Source organism: Pelmatolapia mariae, linkage group LG1 (assembly GCF_036321145.2).
Source record: "Pelmatolapia mariae isolate MD_Pm_ZW linkage group LG1, Pm_UMD_F_2, whole genome shotgun sequence".
Taxonomy (NCBI): domain Eukaryota; kingdom Metazoa; phylum Chordata; class Actinopteri; order Cichliformes; family Cichlidae; genus Pelmatolapia; species Pelmatolapia mariae.
In genome coordinates this window covers 18,390,944-18,406,447 of record NC_086227.1, presented here as the reverse complement: position 1 = coordinate 18,406,447, position 15,504 = coordinate 18,390,944, and the positions used below count along the sequence as shown (strand labels likewise).

At 40.0% G+C, this 15,504-nt stretch overlaps 1 protein-coding gene across 3 annotated transcripts in view; it reads right to left on the bottom strand.

Moving 5' to 3' along the window:
- Positions 1–15,504, bottom strand: part of ankrd11 (ankyrin repeat domain 11) — a 122,291-nt gene that overhangs the window by 90,334 nt on the left and 16,453 nt on the right. For 2 of the 3 annotated variants that reach the window (XM_063474600.1, XM_063474616.1), the window contains exon 2: positions 3,757–3,836. The exons of the other annotated variant lie outside the window; for it this stretch is intronic. The gene's annotated coding sequence lies outside the window, so the exon portion shown is untranslated. The remainder of the gene's footprint in view (positions 1–3,756; positions 3,837–15,504) is intronic. 3 annotated transcript variants of the gene reach the window in all.

The following is a 15,504-nucleotide window of genomic DNA, read 5'->3' as shown; positions in this document are numbered from 1 at the left end:
AAGGGGAGTTGTGAGGGAGCCAGTGGAGGAGGTGTGATTACAAGAATTTTTCCCTTTCATCTGCACCAAATCGAACACCCAGACATCTCCCCTCTCAGCTCCTCTTTTAAAAGATAAAAGAATTATATCAGCACTGCTGATGGCTGGCTACAGCATAGACTGAGACAGAAGCCATGCAGTAAAGACACATTCCCATCACTTAGGAATGTTTCTAATGACTAATTTATCAGTTGTTTAAAGCAGAGAAAGACTAAAAACAAGAACACATTTGAAACAGGATACAATCATGTGCTAAATATGAATTTAGCATCCTTCGATAGTCAAATCATATTTTAAATGCTGCAGATCTGTGTGGTTCTTCCTGTCCACACAGAACGTGGTTAATGGCAACATACTGGCCAGAGACCATAAAGTCAAACCTGACTTCAGGAGACAAAAGGCATATCAAAGGATACCTCTGATACTGGTTAATCAGCAATCGAACCTGGAATTGCCACTGGATAGACATGACAAGTCTATCACTTCATATGTGGATGGGGCTTCAGCTACACATCTTCAGATTAATTTATCTAGTGTGCCAGCAGCCTTTCGTTGTTACAGGTTAGTGTCCACACTGCCTGTGCAGAATGCTGCTACGCATGTGTCAGTTTACTCGGACACAGCCAACATACAACCGCTCATTTTCTACAACAAAGTGCTGCAGAACTGGCTGCTTCACTCAGCGGTCATCTGCTTACTTTTCACCTTGCTTGTTTACAATTTCCAGACACAGAAGGAAAGAGGGGTGCAGCCGTCTGTTGAGGCTGCTAGTGGTGGGTGGCATCAACCAACAGAAAACTGGAATTGCATATAATAAAAAAAAAAAAAAAATGGATTAACTGGCTGGTATTTCTGGTGGTTACTAGTGAGGACAGATAAATGGTGGTCATAGTTCACACAAGACACTAGCTCATAAACGTAGTTCTACAAACATATTTGCTAAACATTTCTGTCAAAGATGCAGTATGGATGCTGTTTAATAAAGAAGTCGGCGTAGGGGCTTTGGTCCACTGTAGTAGAACCTCTTCTTTCAGTCATGTTATGAAAAATCTGTTATGCAACCCATTCGGCTACACAATCTTGATCAGGAATCTCTACTACAGGCCGAGAAAAATGAATGTGAGAAAAGATAACGCTAAAATGATGTCTGCACCATTTGTACGAGCAGATCACTGTTAACCCCACATAAAACTCACGCAGACAACTCATGCAGGCATGACACCAAAACAGTCATGTTGGTAATAAGAAACACACAGGGCAAAGAAAAGAACAAGTAATCACCAGGAACCTCAGTCAATTCTGCTAACCACGGAGACCAGGTGGAGGATTTAAAGCGGTTAAAAATAAAAGTCTGATTCTGATTTACTGAGCTGCTTGCCTGGAAACCATGTGACCAGCATCACATGAGGAGAGGGAGGAGGAGAGTGGCAAAGGGCTGGTTTGTGTGTGTGCATGTGTGTTCAGCTCCCACAGGCGCGCACACACAAACACACACACACACACACACACACACACACACACACACACACACACACAATGTGTTCCACTCCTGGCACCATAATAAGCTTTGTGATCAGTTTCCTTGGTTTCCACTGACAGTAAGCAGATATAGGCAGCTCGGAGAGGTAAACAGAAGCTGCTCTTGCTAGTGCACGGCCACAGGCACAGAGACGCGAGAGAGGCGGATGGGGAGGAAGCGCAAGCGAGTCAAAAACAGAGAGAGATGAATTTGTGCAGAAGAAGAGGTGCACAGGCAGCCTCGCAGCTGTTGGGTGTCGGGCAGTGCAGACGGTCCAGACGCTGAACCTTCGGCAGCTGATTTAAAAAAACAAAACAAAAACAAACAACAACAACACATTCAACTATTTTTTGCCCTTTTATTTCAATCTCATCTGTGAATTATATTTAACTGCTATCAACTTTACTGCATTTCCTGCCACAAGGCAGTGCGTGTTTGTTGATAGAAGTACAATAAAATGGGTTGTGCTCTCAGCTAGTCGCATTAACCAAACATAAAGATGTGTTTGTGCGTGTGCAATGCATGTGCGAGTGAGACAGATAGAGGGTAACGGAGGGCTTTTGTTGGACACATGCTAGTTCTGCACTACAGGAGCTGTGACCTACTTTTTACAGTTACACACACACACGCACACACACACGCACACACACACCCTTTGACAATGGGACAGGAAAGCAGAGGTTAGGCTTGCACTAAGCCCTATTCTTAATACATGCATTCCAATGGATAGAGCTCAGGGGCTGCTGAGCTTTCAGCCTGCCTGTTGGTACAAGCATCTCCTGCACAGTCTCATGCATGCCTAACAATACAGAGTAAATCCTACTACTTGTAGCATTTAAGCACATATGTGCATGTAAAGGGTCTAATGATAAGTAGAAAAAAAGGGCATTTTATAACTGATATATATTTGCAGCAAAAATTCTGAATAACAAAGTTTGCTTTTTAAAAATGAAACAAACCACTGTTAAGTACATAAGCTGCACTGCAACAAACATGTTTGCCATCATATAAACAGTTAACACAATTGTGATGTTTATTTCAATTTAGCCAGTAATGTATTAAAACATACCATATGATGATGCCATAGCACCAGTGGAGCTTTGATAGGCTTTGGGGAAAATAAAAAACTGCAAATCCCATGAAAATGACATCTTTTCCTATTTTTGTAGTTAGCAGTGAGCATGAAACCACATGGAGGTTCATGCTGACAACTTGATGCCATATATGCCAATATAGGAGGTGCTCTGAACAGCTGATCAGATCGATAAACTGTTTGGATTATGTTTTTGTTGTTCCATGCACTTTTTACGTGATTTTTGCAAACCCCCGATTGGAAGAAAACAGTGGTCTGGGACATGTTAAATCCGGTATATCCAAGTCCAATTTGTCTGGTTTTAGATGCCAAAAGAATTATTACTCTAGCTTATTTGGTTACACCTGGATTTGAAAATAGATATTCGGTAGTAAAGGGCATGTTGGGAATAACACGGAGAGACTGCCACACCACACCAGAGCTGGAGTTATCCATTTTTACATTTTTCTTTAATAGAAACTGGTTTTACACAAGATAATATCATCTGCCTAATTTTAAAGCTGTTAAAAACTAAAAAACCTATGCAGTAATATTAAAAATGAATGACACTCAAACAGCAAGAAAAGCCACCTGCAACAGTTAAGCCAATCTAACTTGATTAAATTCTATGTTATTTTAGGTTTGCATTATGTGTCAGCAGTAAGCTTCAATTTTCCTGTAAGGAGAGCTAACAACGTTGAAGGGGGACTAACAACAAACCCATCTGAATGCTTTTCATGCCAGACAACAAGTTTACTTGCAACATATCCAAATCTAATGCTTGGGGGGACTCTACAAATATATCACAATCAAATTAGTCAAGAACTTCAGGAGAACAAGCTATGAATACAGGGTCACCTAAACTAAAGAGAGGTCAATTCAGAGAAGCAGCTAACTCTCCAATCCATAGCAAACACCTGAAAACTTCTCCATGTGAATATCATTTGATTCCTGTGCTCTCCTCATAAAGAATGTCTTTGCACATAACATGCTTCCCAATCCCAAAAAGCCCTCAAAAGAAACAAACAGCCATAAAACATATTTTTAAGAAGAAACTTCTCACTAACAAAGGTTCAGTGAAAGAGGCCTAAAAAGACCAAGTAAAAAATTATATTTGTCAACATACCGATTCCATGGCTGTAGGAGAATGTCAGTGGGCTAAAATCCAAATAGAAAACACACCTGCTGCTGCAGAATCCACGAATTCTGAAAAAGGATAAAAAAAATAAAATAAAATAAAATATATATATATATATATATATATAAAATTACTGAACAGGAAAACACAAGGAGTCTCACATTTTTATGCAATACACTCAGATGGATGGAGAGGGTAATATTTATCCTCAAAGGATCTCTTAGTTATTTAACTGAGAAAGGCAGTGAAGCATTTTGTCCCCACATTTGCTCCTCCAACTGAACACTAGATACTCCCATCTTTGTCTTATCCAAAACATGTTACCTCATGTGCTTCAAAGTGATTTCAATATGTTACAAAGATAAACTTTTCCTTATCCTTAACCTTCCGTGCCTGGGCATGTCATGTCCACGCAATTTGAATTTCCATGCACCAGTATCCTTTTTATGACTGTATGGCTTTCAAGTCTGGAAAAAAATTCAACCTCTGAACAACAAGTGACTATATGAAATAGGTCAGAGACAGGTCAACAAGTAATGGCATACAGAGAAATCCTGAAGTCAGTGTACTGCTGTTGGCCCTGCCCCCAGTCCAACCACACAATGAGGACAAGGGTTTATCAGGATTTAGGCAGCGGGACATGGGAGGGTATTTAACAGGGGCCCAGTGTTGGGTTTGGCATTCCGGTGATTTTGGGACAAAACTCCAATCTGAACCCACACGTATTTCATCATTTTATATGCTATAATGCATTATAACAGGACTAAAAGGAAAAATCAAATAGAATCTTGTTTTCAGTTTTAGCACAGGCAGGGTTGCAAGTGTGAATGCAAGACAGGATTAAGGTCAGACCTCCCTAGGAGGGCCTGAGTGGTAAGGAGGATGATGGTTAGATGTGCATTTGTGTTTGTACTGGAGTGGAACCTGTGGGGCTTTCCCAGTGGGAAGTACAGGATTGATGGATTGTTACAATCCAGACAGGGAGTACAACACTACCCTCACAGAGTTTGTAATACAGGATGAGGACAATCCATCTTATTGATCACAAAAAAAAAAAAACCCCAACAAAAAACCAACTGACAAAGACCATAATGATGAAACCAAAGCCAACTTTGGTAGATAAGGTTAATCTGTCGAGTCACATTATAGTGCTTAACACACCATATTACTAAGAATAAAAGTGTTTGAAATTTAACAACTGTTATATGTACAATATAGTAAAACACTACATTGTGTCACTCCAGAGACAATGAAAATATGTTCCCTTATTGTTAAAAAAATTAATTAAAAAATAAGTATAATATCCCCATTCCTTTCCCCTTCAGCATGACAGCTCAGACCAGCTATTTGTACTGTTTGACAAATTCAGACAACATGTTGCACAAACAACTTGTTTTGAGCATGACTCAACCACTACTACCTTCTCCAGAGAACTTTGTAAGATTTGAGATTTTTGTCAGGTTTCTACAAAATGCTTCTGCAGACACATACATTGCTTAAAAAATGACTGACTGACATGCATATTTGATTCTGCTCAGCCTGTATTGCAGAGTATGTCAAAGAGAGCAGTGTTTTATATTTTAATTATACTCTGTTAAACAGAAAAAAAAAAAAGACAGCCGACCTGTCCCTTTGCACAAATTCTTTTAGAAGAAACTGCTAAGGAAATACGAGTGACATAATAAGTTCAACTATGGTGCAGAACAGATGACAGATATCCATCTTCAGGGAGATAATCAAACAGGTGCCAATGAAATAAGCAAGAAAGAAAAATGGATCATCATCTTTGTGCACAGCGTATGAAATCAGCTCACATGAAATCTGCGGTGAGAATCACAAAATATGTGTGCATTGCTCAGGAAACAAAAGCCAACTAACACCAAGGTGGAACAGTTGTTTACCTACTGGAACCGCCAAACTTCTTACTGATGGTTTCTTCTTAGATAAAGAGCATTGACTAAGCTACACAAGGAGAGCATGAGAGAGTGACACATATGTGCTGCACACGCACAAAATCTACTGAACAGGCAAATTTAGACAAAACATTAACCTGACTGACATCAGTCCCATAAAAGCCTAACTTTTGACTGTAGACGTCTCCAAACGCTGACACGTTTTCATGTTTTCTATACAACTGTGCACGATTTGTTTCTATACTAATGCAACAGGTTGAAACACCTGCTTAAAGTGTGGCTCCACTTCAAACTATGCAGAGCTGACTTCAAACATTTAACATGATCATGCATAATTACAAGACATTTCTAGCTCTGCATCACCATGACAACAGGTCTGCATATTCACTTCTGCATCTTCACTGTCACCATTATCAAGCTGCTGAAATACCAGCAGTGTGTTTCAGATTGCTTTGCCAACTTTATTGCAGCACTGCAGATCACATGTTAGCGAGGAACAGAAGAATATGTGATGCATGGTGCAATAAGCTACAACATGTATGCACTTCTACAAGCCTTTCTAAACCCTGCTCTAAGGTGAGCGAGCTAGTGAGACCAGCCCTGGTTTTAACGGTGACCTTCAACAAGAATCAGAGCCCGTCTTTGATGCTGACAGACTATGACTGATGAAAGAGATAAATCTCTTCACTGGAGCTTGGAGAATAGTACTGCGCCTAGACTGACTCAAACATTTGGTTGCAGCAAAATAAAAAAATAAAAAAGACGGAGGCATAGTTTAGAGAGCTTTACTTACCTAACCATCTCGTCAGCTGTATCAACACTGCAAATGTCCTGCCGTTTAAACTTAAGACTAGACTCACTGTGTGTAGTGAGGACAGAGACCAACAGTTCCATGTGAATGACCACTAGTGGCACCTGAAGTGCGTTTTCTCTTTGTGTAAAGAGAAAGGCCTTCTCTGGATGTTTTGGGATTAAGGAGGACAGGCAAGTTTTAACACAGGTTTCAGGGCACAGATATCTTTTTTTGCTTCACTTGAAACCCTGCAAACCTGAATCACTACTTGTTTTTCATCAGAAGTCTGGACCATAAAACACAAACTCGACAGTGCTCCCCAAGGCTATAGCGCACCTCTCCAGTCAGCTCTGTGTCTGGCTGTCCTATCATAGAGCAGATCAGAGGCAGCTGAAAGCCAACCTGGAACAACAGCTCAGGCCCTTGTCTGATTTCATAAAGAGTGTCACAGGCCACATAGGCATCGTGCAAGGGCATTCAGACCAGAAACACTGCAGGACTTTACTGAGGTAAGAGACTGAAACAAAAAGTTGTGTTTTTCTTTGATATCACAGATGCTGTACTGCAAAAACTAGAAATAATGAACACATGGAATGGGGTGAACCAATGCTAGTGCATCTGACAAAATAAAAGACATCTCAAGAGCTATGTATGGAGATTTCTTTTGCATTTGACTTAGATCATCAGAGACAAAGAGATAACCAAAAAGCAGTATGCAAATAGTATTGCACCTCAAATGTACAGAAGCAGCTCAAATTCAGGCATCAAGATCTGGATTTAAAAAAACAAAAAAACAAAACATGAATTTCTCAACTTTATATTAACAACATATCGTTAAAATATTCTAATGTGAACAATGTGGGGAACATATCATTTATGGAAGTGGTATAGACAGGGGTGCACATAAGTGGTCCGCAGGTGCGCATTCGCTGTCAAAATAAATTAGACAAAACATTAACCTGACTGACATCAGTCAGGTTAATGACTGAAGACGCGCACCAAATAAGAAGTTGCAACGCGCGTTTGCGTACATATAAAAGGCACTGTTTTTGTCCACTAGAGTGGGATTTTCACGGCATATTCTGCACCACATTTCTGTGCGTTCATCATTTGTTTGAAGCCAGCTCACCTCCTGCAACCACTTTTCCGAGAATACGCGCTTCTTTTGCGGTTCGGACTCCTTCTGACATTTCTTTGGAGGTGGAGGAACACCAAAGCAATTGCTTAAAGGAGCTTGCTTCTTCGACATCTTTAAGAGTTCTAAACAAATGTCTGTCCTCCTCCAGAAAATCTTATGTACGCAAACGCGCGTTGCAACTTCTCTTCTGGTGCGTGTCTTTTATTTTGACAGCGAATACGCACCTGCGGACCACTTATGTGCACCCCTGGGTATAGAGACCTGCACATCAAAACAACTCCAGCACAATGGCCAACAAACAACAGGTCAGTTCTTCCATCTGTCATTTCATGTCTCAAAAAACAGAACTCTACGAACAATTTTTGGGTATATGAGATCAATATTTCAATCACTAAAAACAACAAGGTCCTTCCAGAGTAGAGCAGGGCGATATGACCAAAAATATTTATCACGATATGCATTTGAAAATTTGCGATAACGATATAACTGACGATATAATTGATACTAGACAAAATACTTTACAACTCCACAACTTTATTAATGCAAAAAACCCCACAAAAAAACCCCTATGTATTTTCACTTAAACAAGCCGCTGTTTTTTATGTGCATTAAAGTTATATAAAAATTTAACAGTGCAAATTAGGGCTGCTTGATTATGGCAAAAATGATAATCACGATTATTTTCACTGAAATTGAGATCTCGATTATTTGACGATATTTATTTAACAATAACAATGTATTGAATAATGGCTTTAAAGATGTCAAAAAATAATATAAAATAGTGTGCAAATACTGATAACAGTGCAAATGTTTGCAATATAAAAAATAAATGAAAAATGTAAACATCTATGTTTAGTGAACTTCAAAATACTGCATAATACTGGTTGTTCACTGTGTTAATTGAGCAGTAGTCTTTGGCCAGGAAAACGTTACCGCGTTTGTTATCTCCTTGTGTCTCTGGGAGCTGGTGGGATATTTAGTCGCGTTGTACAGGGTAGCGTGAATGGAAGTCTGTGAGGATGAAGCAGGTGTTGTCAAGAGTTTTTTCTCTATGTTCCTTCATTGTTTGATCGTATGTCACTTTGTGAGCGGTCTTCAAATGATTGAATAAATTTGTAGTGTTGCTCTGTGGTGCAGCTACGACACCGTAGCAAAGTTTCCACACTATGTCTACTTGATCCACGTCTGACTCCGCGAACCCATAATGTTTCCACACCACTTAAGTCGTTTTACCTCTCTTTTCAACCAACGGCATTCTTTCTTCAGCAGCCATTATCCTCTCCTCACCAAATAACTTCTGCTTAGCTTTCCTAGCTTTCCGAGCTTTCCTCGGGTCCTCTTAATTGTTGTGACGCTTGTTCGAAACGCAGAGAGGTGCGCTCGATTTGCCACACGGAGCAGCGCGAGAGGAGGAGCTAATAATCGGCTCAGTCATTTTTAATGATCGTTGAAAGCCCAGATCGTAATCACGATTAAAATTCGATTAATTGAGCAGCCCTAGTGCAAATGCAAATTCCTTGCTGACAGTTTAACCAAAAGGCATTTCCAGTGAAAACTGGCCGACATATCCTGAGCATAACCATGTAGAATATCCACAAAACTTAGAGGTTATACACACACAATACCGTAATATTATGTTGAAGCACAGTACGTATCACTCTGCGAGGCTCCTGCCTACAATAGCCGTAATACTCCGACAATCCATCAAGCGGTGCGCGTTCGTAGCTTAGCAAAGTCGTACTAAAACATTTGACAGATTTTCGAGCGCCGTGTACCACATAAAATTGGTTCGAGGTCAGTAAACACAATTAGAATTCATACATAAGGCACATGGGATTATAAGGGGCACTGTCGATTTTCAGAAAAATCAAAGGATTGATTTAAAGTGTTGAATTTTTCAAAAAACACTGTAATAATGACGGCCCGCTAGCATGCTCTACCAAAAATAGTGCTTTGTTGTGTATCTGACGGACGAAAGCTAAACCAGTTCCACACCACTGAAGTTGCAGCATTTTTACAAACCAATTCTGGTTCATCCGTTTCACTTTCGCCCTTCTCATTCTCCGTCGCCGCCATGCTTTGTCCACCATGTGCGTATGAAAACAAAGGCACTGCGCATGCACGTTTTACCCATATTCTATCGCGATATTTCATTTTCTTATCGTTGCCCAACATTATACCGGTATTACCATGAATGCCCTCTGGAATATGGCCCAGCCCTATTCCAGAGGGCCACTTATTTACATATGTCTTGTGGATAATCCCTCCACTTACACTAGAACCATTATGCTAAGCCAACATTAGGTAGGTACTTTACATTGATTCATGTGAGGTTATTTTCAGGATCACTGCAGAGAGAATAGTAGAGCAGTAGAGACAAAGCAGTAATATTTAGACTAACTACCCTATGTTGTAAATCTAATTAAACCTTATTTTCAGTTGCCCCCAAAATATTCTCGCAGCTTTAGATGATCCACCATTCTCGAAAGAGGAGGGTTCATAAGGATGGGTTAGCTTTTAGCTGCAATACTCTGTTTGCAGAGAGCTGTGATCAAACTAAATGGCAAGTCATGAGTACATTTAACTGAACATAAGTTTGTACAAGTACTATGATTAAGCATCATGTATATAAATATTTTTTAAATCAAAGCCACAATTAGATGAGCCTCTTCGCTTAGTAACTTAATATAGTTTTACCTGTTCTACAGACATCTGCTCACGTATGTCCACAAATTCCACACTGTACAAAGTTCAGGAAAAGGGTAAAAAAAAAAAAAAAAAAAAAAAAACTCTGTCACCCTCTCACCCACTGTGTCTGCTGTTTCGTCTGTGGCACACAATTACTGTTTCACGGGTGGATAACGCCACAGTAATTGAATGTAACATTAAATTGCAACCCACCCTCCCCTGATTCCCAGTCACAGCCACCAGCCTTAATGACTTTTCTGGTGGAAACCCTGGAATAACTATCTGCAACCACCATTTTGCCAAAACAAACCTGATAAAAATAAAATTGGCTTGTACTGAAATAAAGTCTTGCTTTGCCCTTGAGGTGGGGGTCCCCATATGGATGTAACATCACATGTAAACCATTAATAGCATCTGAAGGGTGCCTGGTGTTGATGATAAACCCGTGGTTATATTGAGTCTGAAATAAACAATATGAAGCAACAGCAGTTAAGCAGAACAGCCTGGGTTCAGCCTGCAGTATGTCAAAGGATCAGGTATCAGGCCTTATTGTAATATTTTAACTAATTAGATTCAGTCATCTGCTCCTCTATGCGCAAACACTGGAGGGGAAACCTGATACTGGAGGGTGTGGGTAGACAGCTGTGGGGAGGGAGGATGGGCCAAGGGGAGGAGAGAGAAAAAGAGATGCACACCGCACATCTCCTCTTCAAAAACATCTACATTATTGATAAAGGCTGGTTTCTGCAGGGAGGGACCAGAGCACAGCGATCCTACACATCTCCAGCACGAGCCACCAATGCATACGCCATCATTTGAAGCTCTATTTAAAAAATAAATGAATAAATAAAAAATATAAACACCACATACACTCATGCTTCAGCATGGAAGAACGGAGGAAAAATAAACAGAATAAGTGGGTGAATAAGAAAGCAGGGAGTTGGGACAAACTGCTTCTTTAGAAAACATAAGAAGGAGAGGCTGTTGGAGGGCTGTGAAGGGTGGATACCAGCTGAACAACAAACCAGCTATATAAAAGCCTGATATCAAAAGAAAGAAGAGGAGTGAGGGGAGGGGGAGAAGGGCTGCAATGAGAAGGCAGCAGCAGCAGCAGCACTCGTGACACAGTTAGCGACAGCGCTTGTTTGTTCGGCACAGCCATGCCACGGCAAGCTCAGCTCGCACGCTCGCATGCTCAGCTCCCCTCACTACGGATCCACTGCTGTTGTCAAGGTAACAAGCTTTCTGGACTGAGGGAAAAAAATCCTCACATTCAAAATACATCTTTTCAAATGCTGGACTCGAGATGAAGCTTGCATGTGTTCTCAATATACAGCTAGGGCATATACAGGGTGGTCTTCAGAAAAGGAATGCTTCTCGTTTTACTGTAAAAAAACGATCATTTCCAGTGAGCCTTATATCCAATATAGACAGAATTAAAATGAAGGACCGCAATGAAAGCACTATAGCTGGGAAATTCATATTTCAGAGGTGCTTTTTAAAAATGAAAATTTGAATCCAAGGTCTCATCACGAGAGCAAAGATTACGGCAGAGGACAATCTTATCTCACTAGGTGAAACATCCATGGGATTCCAACTGGTTAATCATCACAGGGATCCATATAAACAAAGGAGAAAAATAAAAGAGCATGCAACTTGTGCTCATATGTTACAAGTGTGGGTGTGAGAAAAGTAGACTGAGCAAGATTTGTCCAATCTAAAGCTAAAAATAGCTACTTTTTGCAGTCATAATGAATACTAAACATTACTAGAGTTCAGTAGTTAAAGACATGAAAATGAGGAGCAAGGAAAGTCTTATGTTCCTAATAATTTCTTAATATACAGCTGCCAAATTCATAACAACATTGCAAACAGGTGCTGTAGGGAGTCATGGTCACATATATCCATTTCACACAGTGACTGATTTCAAATACGTTAAATCCAAAACACGTTTTCTTCTAAGAACCCTTGCTATATTTTGCAATATAAACCTGCACATCGGTGTCAACATGGTGTGGGCTGGAGTGGGTGGATTTGCTGGCCTGCCACTGTCCTATTTTACAGCAGAGGCACTGGTTGATGCTCCAGAAAAAACTGCCAAAAACAGCAGTGCCTTTCAGACCCATTCTCTCCATCAGTACATTCCTGCTACGCTATGCTTGTTTCTTCTCTTCCTTTCTTTATATCATGTGATATGGAATGACATTTAAAAAGGGGGTTTTCATAGGACCCCCTTCCTTAAGCTTAAGATTTCAGGTATTCACACACACACACACACACACACACACACACACACACACACACACACACACACACACACACACCTTTAGTCTCTTCCTTAGGATCCTTCTATTGCAAGTATACTGCAATATGAAAACCAGCATGTTACTATTTGTTCATCTGAAATATTTTTGTTCTATTTATTAGAAATGGCTTTTCCTCACTTAAAGCTGTAGGCTAGTTTCACACAGTTCACACAAACAAATATTTCCTGCTCGTCTTTTTTAAAAGACGCACAAAGCCAAAAATTGCGCTGCAATGTCTGATGGACTACACACACTGCTGTCTGCAAACATACTAAACTAAAAGCTAAGATATGGGACTGCAAAATGAAATGTATTTATTGTGCCGTTCATGTTAAACAATAGGATTGTAGTGTAAGAAAAGGCCAGACATGGTGTTCACTGATGCAGTTTACCAAAAAAAAAAAAAAAAATTAAAAAATGTTTAAACCGAGAAAGCTTGCTCTGCCATTAAGCCTCGCACACAACCTGAGCATTTCCACAGTTCTGCCATTTGTCATTTTCTGTTGCCATGGTTTCAGTGAAAGACAGAGCTCTATGAATATTGGAAATGGAGGAGTAGCAGCACATGGTACATAAACACCCGCACATGCTCTAACACCACAGAACGAGTCAACTGTGTTGGTTCTAAAAGCCTCCAGCCATCCGCTCACCCACACATTTCTTAGCCAGTAAAAAAGCAGGCATTTAATAAATATCTCCAGCTGACACACATTGTCTCAACACATACACTAAATCAAATATCCAGCTACAAAGCCTGCTTGCCAGTTCTACACACGGTTATGAAATGGATTTCTTTAAACACACAGTCTGTTCTCCATAAAACAGCATGCCTCTCTAGAAGATACAGATAACATGATAAGAACAATTATTGGACAGTACAGATCTGCAGCATTGATGTGTGATAGAATCCACATAGCTGACATGAGCCATTGTCAAATGCACTAAACCCTACACATTAACTGACAACAGAGCATTTAAAAATGCCAATGTCCAACACAGTGGGAGTAGATATTTAACCCTGCTAACAGAGTCCATTTGATGACCAACATAGCTGATTAGGGTTGGTTTTAAGAATGGCGAATGCAAAAGACAGGGAGGCACCAGTCTAACTAGACAAACTTCAGGTATCTGCTGATACAGAATATGGACACAATAGCATAGTAAAATAATACTGCATTTTATATGCTGGTAAGAGACTGAGGATTATTCTTTTATGTCTAAAGGCTCTTTCACATAGGATGCGGCATGGTCTAAATGCTAGCTAGAGCGAATGGCCCAAAATTTGTGTTGCGCTGGCCACTGCGCTCTGCTTGTACGTCTTTTTTACGTCAAGCAATTTTTTTTATTATTACAAAACATAATACAAGACAAACAACATGTATCTCGCATTGAAAAAGAAGAAAGCTTTGTAACTATCCCTACTAGTGAATAGTGTGTCATTTCCACAACACTGCTTTCCTCCCGAGGTCCCCAGAGCTGTTGAAAGGAATCACTTAATCAAAGGCTCTTGAGGTTACCATGTTTGCACGTAAACTTCTGTCAAAACAGTTCACCGAACTCGGATACGCACAGAATGTTTTCCTTCATCGTGTGGTTGAACTTTGCGCAGCTGTAGGCTTCATTTTTACTGGTTGCGGGAAGGTACGTCACACCGCAGCATGCTCGAGCAATCCTCGCTGGTGAGATTGCGCATTTACGCGGCACAAGCAATAGAAATGAATGAGTTTCAGAGCCCAGCGCTCCGATGGCCGCATCCTATGTGAAAGTGCCTTAAGATAACATCAGGCTTGACTTAAACGCGAAAGCCTGTAACAAATAAAGACATCCAAAAATACGCAAGAACTAAATTTGTTAGTAAAATAATACATGAGAACACAGTCAAAAGTCAAAACAACTCTACAAGTCATAGTCATCAAGTACTTAGACACACAAAAAAATTAGTGGAGCTAAAATACTGCAATAGTGAGATTAAGGGGTGTATCAAAAAGAATCATCCCATTTAGAAGTGCTTTAATTCTGCAGCCTTTCATCAGATATATGTGCTAGTAGAAAGAAGGGATTTCTGAGTTTGACAGTATGTAGCATAACAGCATTGGCTACATAGACTCCAAACATGCTTGAAAATGTATTAAAAGAGTCTGAATATCATATGGACATACCGAGTACATCCAAAGGGCCACAGCATATGTGAACGCTGTAAGTTTTGTAAGTTAAACTTTATAATTAGACATGTATTTTAAAATGTACAGCAATTCTCTACATCTTTTACTTAAAAAACATACACATTATATTAATACTATACTATTAATAAAAGCTTCCCAATTAGTACTAAAAGCATCTGCCTATTAAAATATCTGACTGAAGAGACTAAGAGAAGCCAAGGCATCATTGCTGGAGTTTTTCATTCATGACCCCCTTGACGTCCCCACAGTTTGCAGTTAAGTAAAAGACTTTTGCAAACATAGAAATAAAAGTTATTTTGTTCCTGCTTCACTATCTTTAGTCTGCTGCCTCTTTGCTGTTAGCTTCCTCTATGCTTCATTAGCCCTCCCGTGAGCTGCATCTGACATGTGACGAAGTAAACAAGGAACAACACAGAACTTGAGTCAACAGACTGGCCCACATTGCTGACAATACCCAGTCAGATTTCTGAATCAGGATTAGACCAACATGCATTTCAATGTATTCCTATTAACCCAGATTATTGAAAGTTAAAAGATGAACACTCATCATGGAGCATTTTCAGTATTAGATATCAGATTAGGTCTGATAGGAAGCATCTCCTGTTGTGTGCTACATGTGAGTGAAACAACAAGAATCATGAGTGAAAACAGGTATGAAGACGTGCTAGTTTATATACTGGTAAGAGTAACTGCACGAAACCACACAATTCACAAG